The following is a 9,007-nucleotide window of genomic DNA, read 5'->3' as shown; positions in this document are numbered from 1 at the left end:
CCGAGAAATTTGGGACTATAAAGCAATTATAAGGGAATCAATTGAAAGAGGGTAGAGCAGGGGAAAACCATAGAAAAAATGTCTGTTACCCCATTGTTGGCTGCCTGACAATAGATTTGGACCATTAATAAAGAAAATAAAAGTTCTAATTTGTGACTGAGTGACCCCTTTCGTGTTTTCAACGAAGATTTTTCTATATGATTTTTGTTGAAGCAACAAAAAAAAAAATTCAAATTCTTAGTAGTAATGAATGGTAAGCAAATAACAATCCTTAGAAATAACGAAAGATCCTAAGCATTGATAACATTCAATCAAAGAATCAGCTATGTATTTATTTATTAGTAATTAGTGCTGTTATTAGTACACAAGAAAAATCGTATAATTATAGAAAACACAATGAAAACAACTTAATAAGGGGCAGTGTCGTTAAAAATATGCCGTCAACTTTCGCTTGCCTTGCAAGAGTACCCATGAGCTGGTATATGAAGCCACTATAGTCAGAAATGTTTTCTCTGAACGGAATGCTGGGAATTTCTGTATTTTCCCCTGAACGGACACGGTTTTTGTGTTTATTATAATTTTTTTTCCAGGAGTGAATGTGCTTATTTAGTTGTCACTTTGATGAAGATTTAATTTTTTATAATTACGATGTGTAAAGGTGTCAAATATATTGGTTTTTTGTTTTCAAAATTAAGTTAAAAATATTGAATAAAAAATTTTATTTGATTTTCTTAATCTTAGTTTTAATGTTTTACTTTGAACAAACTACTTTGCCAATGCACTACTTTTATTAACACTAAACCTAAAGGCATTAAATATTGTGGTGTCTGAAAACCAAGTTCAAAACTGTTGATATTAAAAAAAAAATATCAGTCCAACGCTTCGTAATTACTCAACAGAACTGAGTGCTGGGAGTTTATATTTTAGTTTTTGCAAGCAAACGATTGTTTTATGTATTTTTGTAACTACTTAGTTTTTTCATTTTTATATACTTTTACTTTAATTGACATATCTTTTCCATTGCCTTTAGAAAAATGTTAGTCTCTAAGCTTCATGAAATAAAGAGCAAAAAATTTTTTTCCAGCTAGAATAAGGAGCAACATTAAAACTTAAGACGAACAGACGTTATTACATACATGAGGGGGTTGCCCCCTTCGCAACACTTCGCTCTTCACACTACAGTTTTTCGGCACTTTTTAAGTTACCACTAAGCACTACTGTAAGCACTAAAAATGTTACCTATTGTTCTAATTAAGTCACCCTTGTGTCTCAGTCGTTTTTTGTGTTTTGGGTCGCTTTTAAAGAATCCGGATGAAATTTAAACTTTAGTGTAAAGAGTGAGGTGTTGAGGAGGGACAAACCCCCTTAAACACGTGATAATTTTTGTTCGTTTTTAGTTTTAATGTTGCTCCTTTCTTTCAGTTGAAAAAATTAGTTTTTTTGGTTTAATTTCTGATCGTTTTTCAAGTAACTCCAGGATACCTGGCTCCACCTCCACGGAAAAATTCCCCTCCCGATAGAGATATCCTCCGGAAAATTCAATTATGGTGAAAATTTACCTCGGACAGTTACCCTTAACTTCTCCATGCGTAAAATTGAATCGGTAAAGAGAAAGTAAGACATATACAGGAGTTTCGTCTAGGAATTCCGGCAAATTCACCCAGTGTAAAATGTCCCCTGAAAATTTCACCCCCCGAATTCTGGTAAATTATTTTTGGTGTAATAATTTTGGTGAAAAGTCCTTGTTAATATGCTATAAAGAATTTCGGTTGCATGAAAAGGAGTATTATTGTTTGTATGGATGGACATTCTGTGACTCTTTTATCTTCTACATAACTGAAGCCATCACAACCTCTCCAATATGATCTTCTTATCAATAAATACATTACGTACATTTGTTTAAATACATTGAAGTAATTCATATAAATAGAAAAAGATAAATATTACCATTTAAAATTGCTGAAAACTAAGTTCCTAGCAGTATTTGCCACGCCAAATAAATTTCCTGGCGGGGCTGATGATGACCTGCCTTGCCTTTTCCACCTCTGTGCTGGTAGATATGGGAATGTAACATTTTAGCTGCATAGAGAAACATTATAATTAATTCCTACTCCCCCTAACTCTTTCAACATTTATCTGAAGCCTCAGGAAGAGTAAGTGGATTTTCCACTAAAATTCACTTTCATAGGAATCAACCCTACACCCACCTTAACAATAACTCACCCCCCTTCATTATAGCTGATACACAATTACAGATCATCAAACGTAGCCTAATTTCATTACAAATAAAATAAATCGACTTGGTTGAATCCACTACTGCCACCGTTTGGCATTAATTCTTTTGCAACTGGGAAGCATAAAATATAGTTATTGATACTTTTAAATCAATTATCTTCTCAGAATTTTAAATTGATTGCAAATTCGTCCTTTTCGGGGTAAAGTTTTAGTTTGGTGCCTTAAAACACCTAACTGTCATCCAACCACCACTGCTATTTTGAAGTCTCCCCCGCACCAGGAAAATTTTCTGCAGGCGCCCTTGCTCTGACATGGGTGATTTCTGTTTATTTTAAGGTTGAAATTTTAGGAATTTGAAATTTTCTGGATTTTGTTCACCCAAATTTGCTTGGAATCCGAGACAGTCAATATTCATTATTGGACAATGTGATATGGTTCCTATTGCGAGATTTAACAAAATTGTGAGATATCGTAATAAGTCGGTATTTGATAATGTAAAACGCACTAGATAATTATCCGAGAAAATAACATTTAGATACTTTTTTTAATCTTACTGCAATGTTCTACTAACATTTGGCTTGGTGATCTCTAGCATTTTACACTAACATTTGTCTCTTGGTTCCTCTTATTAGAGTCAGCTTACACATAAAATAAGTCGATGATCCAATTGTCTATCTTTCCAAATTTCAAACAGTCCACCTTAAATCTTTCTTCTGGTTTTTAACCTAAAAAATTTCACTTCCAAGTTGGGCATAGCACAACTCATGAAATTGAGTAGATTGTACATTTTTAGCGCTGTTGTCCTGTAGGACCTTAGAGCTTAATGGGTAAAACAAAAAAAAGACCGTTCGCCAAAGATTCATAAATATAAGTGAGAGGTTGTGACGCCCCAGGCGTTAATTTTAAGTTATGATAGTCTTTGTACAGACGTATTTTTGGTTGGAAACTGACAGTTCGTTCTAGATTCATGCCCTTTTTTGAGCGCTTTTTGCGCTAAATTATTTAAGTTTGACTCAATAAACTGGATATTTACCCTACTAGACTTGTGAGAACGCCTTCTATAAAGTTTAGGCTTATCCAATAACACTTAAGATGTTACTTGATGGCTTATCCAGTGGCGCCAATTCACGAAAATGTAAGGGGGAGGGGAAAGATTTCTTTAATCAAGATAAAAAAAAACAGATAAATATAGAGCAAGTATATCTAGAACAAAGGGTAACCATAGATTCTCTTAATTAGCAGGTACCGGAGCAACCACGATCAAAATTATTTCTAAAAAATATTTTTGTCAATTGCAAAAGGTACTATATGTAGTAATTTTCTGTAAAATGAGCCATTAAACGGCTATCTATGGTTATTCAGTGCTCCACAAGCCTTGGAGAAGGAGAAACGGAAAAAAGATGCTTTCGATGGAAAATATTGCGGTTGTAGCCATTTTTTTAAAATTTCAAGCCAATGGATTTTCCTTGTAGTTCAAGCCAAGGGACTACAAGTTTCCTTTACAGGTTTTACAGACAAGGTAATTCTAATGGTGTACTTGGTGTTTCGATTTGACACCATTTTTGAGAGTTTTAAGAGTACAGTGCTATCTAATCACTGTGAAAAAACGAAGCAGAAGCGTGACAATAAAAACGACCAATTAGCCACTCTCCCTGTTTTAATACAGCACCTCACATTTAATTTACACATTTTATATTACACATGAAAATATTTCCTGTTTTAATTCCTGTTTATATTTTCTATGCTGTTTTAATTACACATGTATTAATCACATTTTAATACAGCACATACCTCACATAGAAAATAGCTACGAAATAGAAACAAACGGTCATTTTTCAAAGTCTACGGGGAGGGAGGGGCAATCGCCAACCCGGCACCCTTCCTAATTGGCGTGCCTGGTGGACTCTAAAAAATGTTGTTTCATTGTTTAATTCAATCTTGTGTTTCTTATTGCCCTACTTTATAAATCTCATCTTTCTCTTTCAGGATTTTTTTAGGTATATGACTAGTCAATGAACATGATACTTCAAACTCTCTCTTAATAAACAAATGCTTAAATTGATGGCGCTTTGTATTATTTATGTGTATCTTTTAGTTTTCTTCGCGGTAATCTTCCTCCAGCCCTCAAAACTAGCCCATCACTTGCCTGTGATCATTCTATCATCTTCGTAATTCTAGTGAAAATTCAAGCCCATTCAATCCATCAGTAAAATACTTTTAATTTGATAACTACCTCCTATACGGCCTGGCATGCTCTGCCAAAGTCAGCTAAAAAGTGGCACCCCTTTGGTGACTCGAGAAAATTTTTAAAAATATTTTTAATTTCTGGATAAATTATTTTAATGCCACATGTTGTGGATGCCTCTGGGGTAGTTTGATAAATGTATGTTTTTATTGTTTATTGCACGAGACACTCTGATATGGCTTGTTTTTTGGTGGACAATCCATGATGGATGGTTGTTCCCCATTTCCTTTTTTTAGAATCAGTGGCGGTTCTAGCCCTGGCCAGGGGGGGAGACAGCTGCTCACCAATTTTTTAGACATTAAATTCTTTTTATTTCATGTTTACATTCTTATGGTATACCTTGCCTCCCCCTCAGATTATGAAGCCTAAAACCGCTAATGTTTAGAGTGTGTGTATTTCCTTTTCTGTTCATTTTCACTGCATTGCAGGTCATTTACTCTTGAGGTATTGAAGCTTTGACTCTAGGGTATTGTAGGTGATTTGGGCCTTATTTTGGCAAGATATTATTGGATGCTACTAATGTGTATACCATGTATCTCTTAAACTTTTTTTTGACTCAAAATAACAAAATTATTAATTGAGAGGGAATTTTCTCTACGTAAGTAATGCTATTTTACAGGCGACCTATTTCCCCGGTATAAGAGAAATATATCAAAGAAGCAAAAACTTGAACGATTTATAGCTATGAATAGCTTTGGAAAAAAAATACAATGTTAGTAACATATATATATATATATATATATATATATATATATATATATATATATATATATATATATATATATATATATATATATATATATATATATTTATATATATAATATAGTATAATTGAAGGTAGGTCTTGTGTTCTGTATGCACTACTATACCGTTCACCCGATCGCGAAGAAACTCAAAGAAGCCAGTAAGTGCACTCTTGCGAAGATTTTAGGTATAAAATAATTCCCCCGCTATCTGGGGCCCTCCTTGTGTTTTGAATAATTTAAGCTCTGACTGAAATTAGAGGCCCCTGGACATAAACAAAGAAGCGTTTCTTCCGTTCCCCTTAATCACATTTTTTGGAAACTAATTATAATTGAAAATTGCCCAGAGGGTAGGTTAATAGTTTAATCCTAACTGGGGCGGTTCCAGGATTTTCTTCATGAGCGGTTACATAATAAGTTGCTTCGATGAACTTGCGAACAAAGAAATAGGAACCTCGACAATTATGTTTCGTAGGTAGGGAGTGGAAATGGTCGTAAATTTAATCTAAAATCTGATGAGGGTTAAAGTTCCAATAAATCTGTTATATTAAAATGGTATGAAAATATTGATACAAAAAATAGTAAGTTATAAAAACCACCCCGCTATAAAAAAAGCTATCCACCATCTATAAAAAATTATATTTAATATTTTCTGCATGATTTCTTAGGGTCATGCACTCTTTGTGACAATATGTACAGGTCAAATCATTTAGCATGTCGCCTAATTTTGCAACATTGTTTAGTAAATATGATAGTAATGAAGGGTTGGAAATGAGGATAAAGATACAACTTGTATATTCGTAAAAGATATATTAAACATTAAATGCTAGTTCTATTAGGGATGTAACAAGAAAAATAGAACAAAGAGATAAAAATGCATAGAAGACATTTAAAACGAGGATTTTAAGTAGAGGCAATAAAGCATTAACTAATCACTGTTTCTTTCTAACAATAGTGTTTTAATAAACAGTGTCAACTTTGACGAAATAGCAAAAATTTACTAATCAAAATTTTAATTTTCATAACAACGTAGCGTATTTTCCCATTTTTTTAAAGTTAGAGTATATATCGCTTAAATTGAAGAACTTAAAATTTTATAAGGAACGGTCGATCTTTCTATTTCCACTCCCGCCATATGTATTTATTGCACGGTCGATGTCTACCTCAATCTTTCGGTGAACGTTTATAGTGGCTAGTCCTGTCAGTTTAGAGCTCTTCTTTAGTATTTCCTCTTCTATTCATCCCAAAATATTCGAATAAAGACCAAAATCGTCAGAAAAATATTAACTCTAATAAAGATGCATGTAGGTTTGTTTTCCAAACTTAAGTATACGACTCGAATTATGTGTTTGTTATCTTTGTATTTGATGGGTATAGATTGGTGATTTGAACTCTCAGGGTTTTAATCTGTGGATATTTCTATTTTTTTTTCAATTCAAACGTTAAATCTCGATATGTTTGTTGAGAACAGCAATAAAAATTTGAAATTTGACTCATATTTAGCATTAAGTAAGAGTAACTATTTTGATTTATAAGCAACTAATCGTGGAAATATGATTGGATGGCATGTATCAAAATAAGAATAAAAATCATTCGCGGTATACACAGGAGTTTAGACAATTTTATGGACAAATATATGCAACCCCTATGCAAAAGCATAACTTTATTTTGTGACTGGTTGGTATTAACAAGGTGAAAAATCCTTAAGTGATATTGCAGTTGCATTCAGTTTCCGTGGTTAATTCAAGTTGTGTGAATTTCCACTTTTTATCAAAATTTTATTTGTAAATGTTCGAAAAAAATGGAAGCCATTCCACTGATTCAAACTGAGAATTACGAGACCCATCTATACGAGCTAGAAAAAAACACATAATTATTTGCCTTCTTTCATACACGATTTTTCGATTAAATGATTACTCTGACCTTTAAAAAAGTATTTGGACTCATATACTTAGTTTTAAGTATATGCTTTTATGAACCTTTATTAAAGTTCTAAAGAGCTTCGACTTTATTTGAATGTTTTAGGATGAACAGAGGATGTGATATGTTATACGATGCAGAGCCTTAATTTGATTAAAATAGGCAGTAAAGTGGCCATCATTTCCTCACCGAAATCCAAAACTTAAATTCATAATTTTTGCACTTCTCACACATTTACTTTCCATTATACAAATCACCTAAAAAACCACAGTGTTGTAAAAACCACCCCGCTTCGCAAAAAAAACAACAAAAAACTAAAACAGACAGCCAAAAAAATAACGATATCAATTTCTTCACCTCAGTGCCATAGCAAGAGCCGAAAACAAATTTTTAACAGTACAAAGAAGTAAATATTTTGCTTCTCAACGCCGTTGTGACAGCACAATCCTGAAACAGCATTTCGACAGCCTAAAGAAGTTAGGATTTCAAATTTCTCCTCCTTGTTATTACGAAATAAAGATTTTTGCCTGCTAGTTGGCTTTTGCGGTAATACGGACAGATTCCCTTGATAAACGTAAACTTAATTAAATACTTTTAGGCGGTTTGCGTCATTAGTAAAATTAAACAGAGACCGCACAAATTAACTAAAACCTTGTTTCAAACTTGTTTGCAAAAAGAAAAAGTCTTTATAATTAAAAACTTATTAAAAGCTCAACTATTAAAAACCAATTACAAAAAAGGAATTGCCCGTAGAGGGGGGACTTTGCGCGGAGGGGTTTCATAGGGAACAATTTTCAATGGGAAGATTTTCAGGAGGAATTGCCCGTGGAGGGGGGACTTCGCACGGAGGGGTTTCATAGGGAACAATTTTCAATGGGAAGATTTTCAGGGGGAAGGGAATTCCCTTGAATTTCATCTCTTTTGAGGCCACATTACTGCGTGACAGGTAAGCTATTGTGTAATGAAATATAATGCTAGAAACCAATTTCGCTAAGTTAAACTATTATTCTTTGTTCTTGATTTGTTTTGACTCCCTATCATCTCGGTGAAATAATTCCTGTTTATTTAGTCCATATATATAGTACAAGCCAACACTGCGAACGTCCATAAGCCACTAGTGGCATCGCAGAAACTGTTCTAATGGGAATAACTAAGGAGTCATTGTGAAAAAAATTCCAACAATTCGTCAGTAAACAGCTTTAACTACTTAGAGTTTCCCGATGCATAGAAACCCAAAATGTATTCAGTAACAAAATTCAATAACATAATAAATAAATGACAATAACAAAATATTGTCAGTAACAAAATTCTAGTCAAAATCGTAGTTGACCTCCCATGCATCTTAAAAAGTATAATTTAATGGCACTGTCTTTTTTTCTATGTTTAATAAACAAACAAGTTAAAGAGGATGTTTTTTTACTGATAGAAATAATAATCTGCTACTGGGGATCCTAAAATTGACATCACCTAGACAGAGCATTTCAAGAGGCAAGGCAAGCGTTGCAGCTGTCCTGGACGCTGTGACTGGAGAGGGGCGCTGTAGTTGGGGGCTTGGCCACTTTGATCAGGTTTTTCATTTTGATTTGGTTTCTTTTGCTTATATTTGAGAGTGGAGGAGGGCGTTGTAATTAATTTTTCCCCGGGCTCCGCCAACCCTAGGAACGGCGATACTCCTAGATACACCTTATTTTTTGAAACACACAAAAAAGAGGCATACTACATGTATAATATTATATATTAAAGATAAAACGGTAAAACATCAATATTTTTTGTTAGGAGGGAGCATGAGCTCAGAGTCCCACTACCCCCTGTGTTCATATTTATTTAAAAACTGTTTTTCGAAACTAATGTAAGGAAAGACAAA

The 9,007-nt window shown here is 33.6% G+C and overlaps 1 long non-coding RNA gene across 1 annotated transcript; it reads right to left on the bottom strand.

The window, feature by feature from the left end:
- Positions 1 to 311: 311 nt before the first annotated feature.
- LOC136031735 (uncharacterized) lies at positions 312 to 5,205 on the bottom strand. Its single transcript, XR_010618570.1, has 2 exons — positions 4,023 to 5,205; positions 312 to 3,904 (listed from the first exon to the last, which is right to left on the bottom strand). It is a non-coding gene; the product is annotated as an uncharacterized LOC136031735 (long non-coding RNA).
- Between the last annotated feature and the right edge of the window lie 3,802 nt (positions 5,206 to 9,007).

The sequence above is a fragment of the Artemia franciscana genome, chromosome 10 (genome assembly GCF_032884065.1).
Source record: "Artemia franciscana chromosome 10, ASM3288406v1, whole genome shotgun sequence".
Taxonomy (NCBI): Eukaryota; Metazoa; Arthropoda; class Branchiopoda; order Anostraca; family Artemiidae; genus Artemia; species Artemia franciscana.
This window is presented reverse-complemented; position numbering and strand designations above follow the sequence as displayed.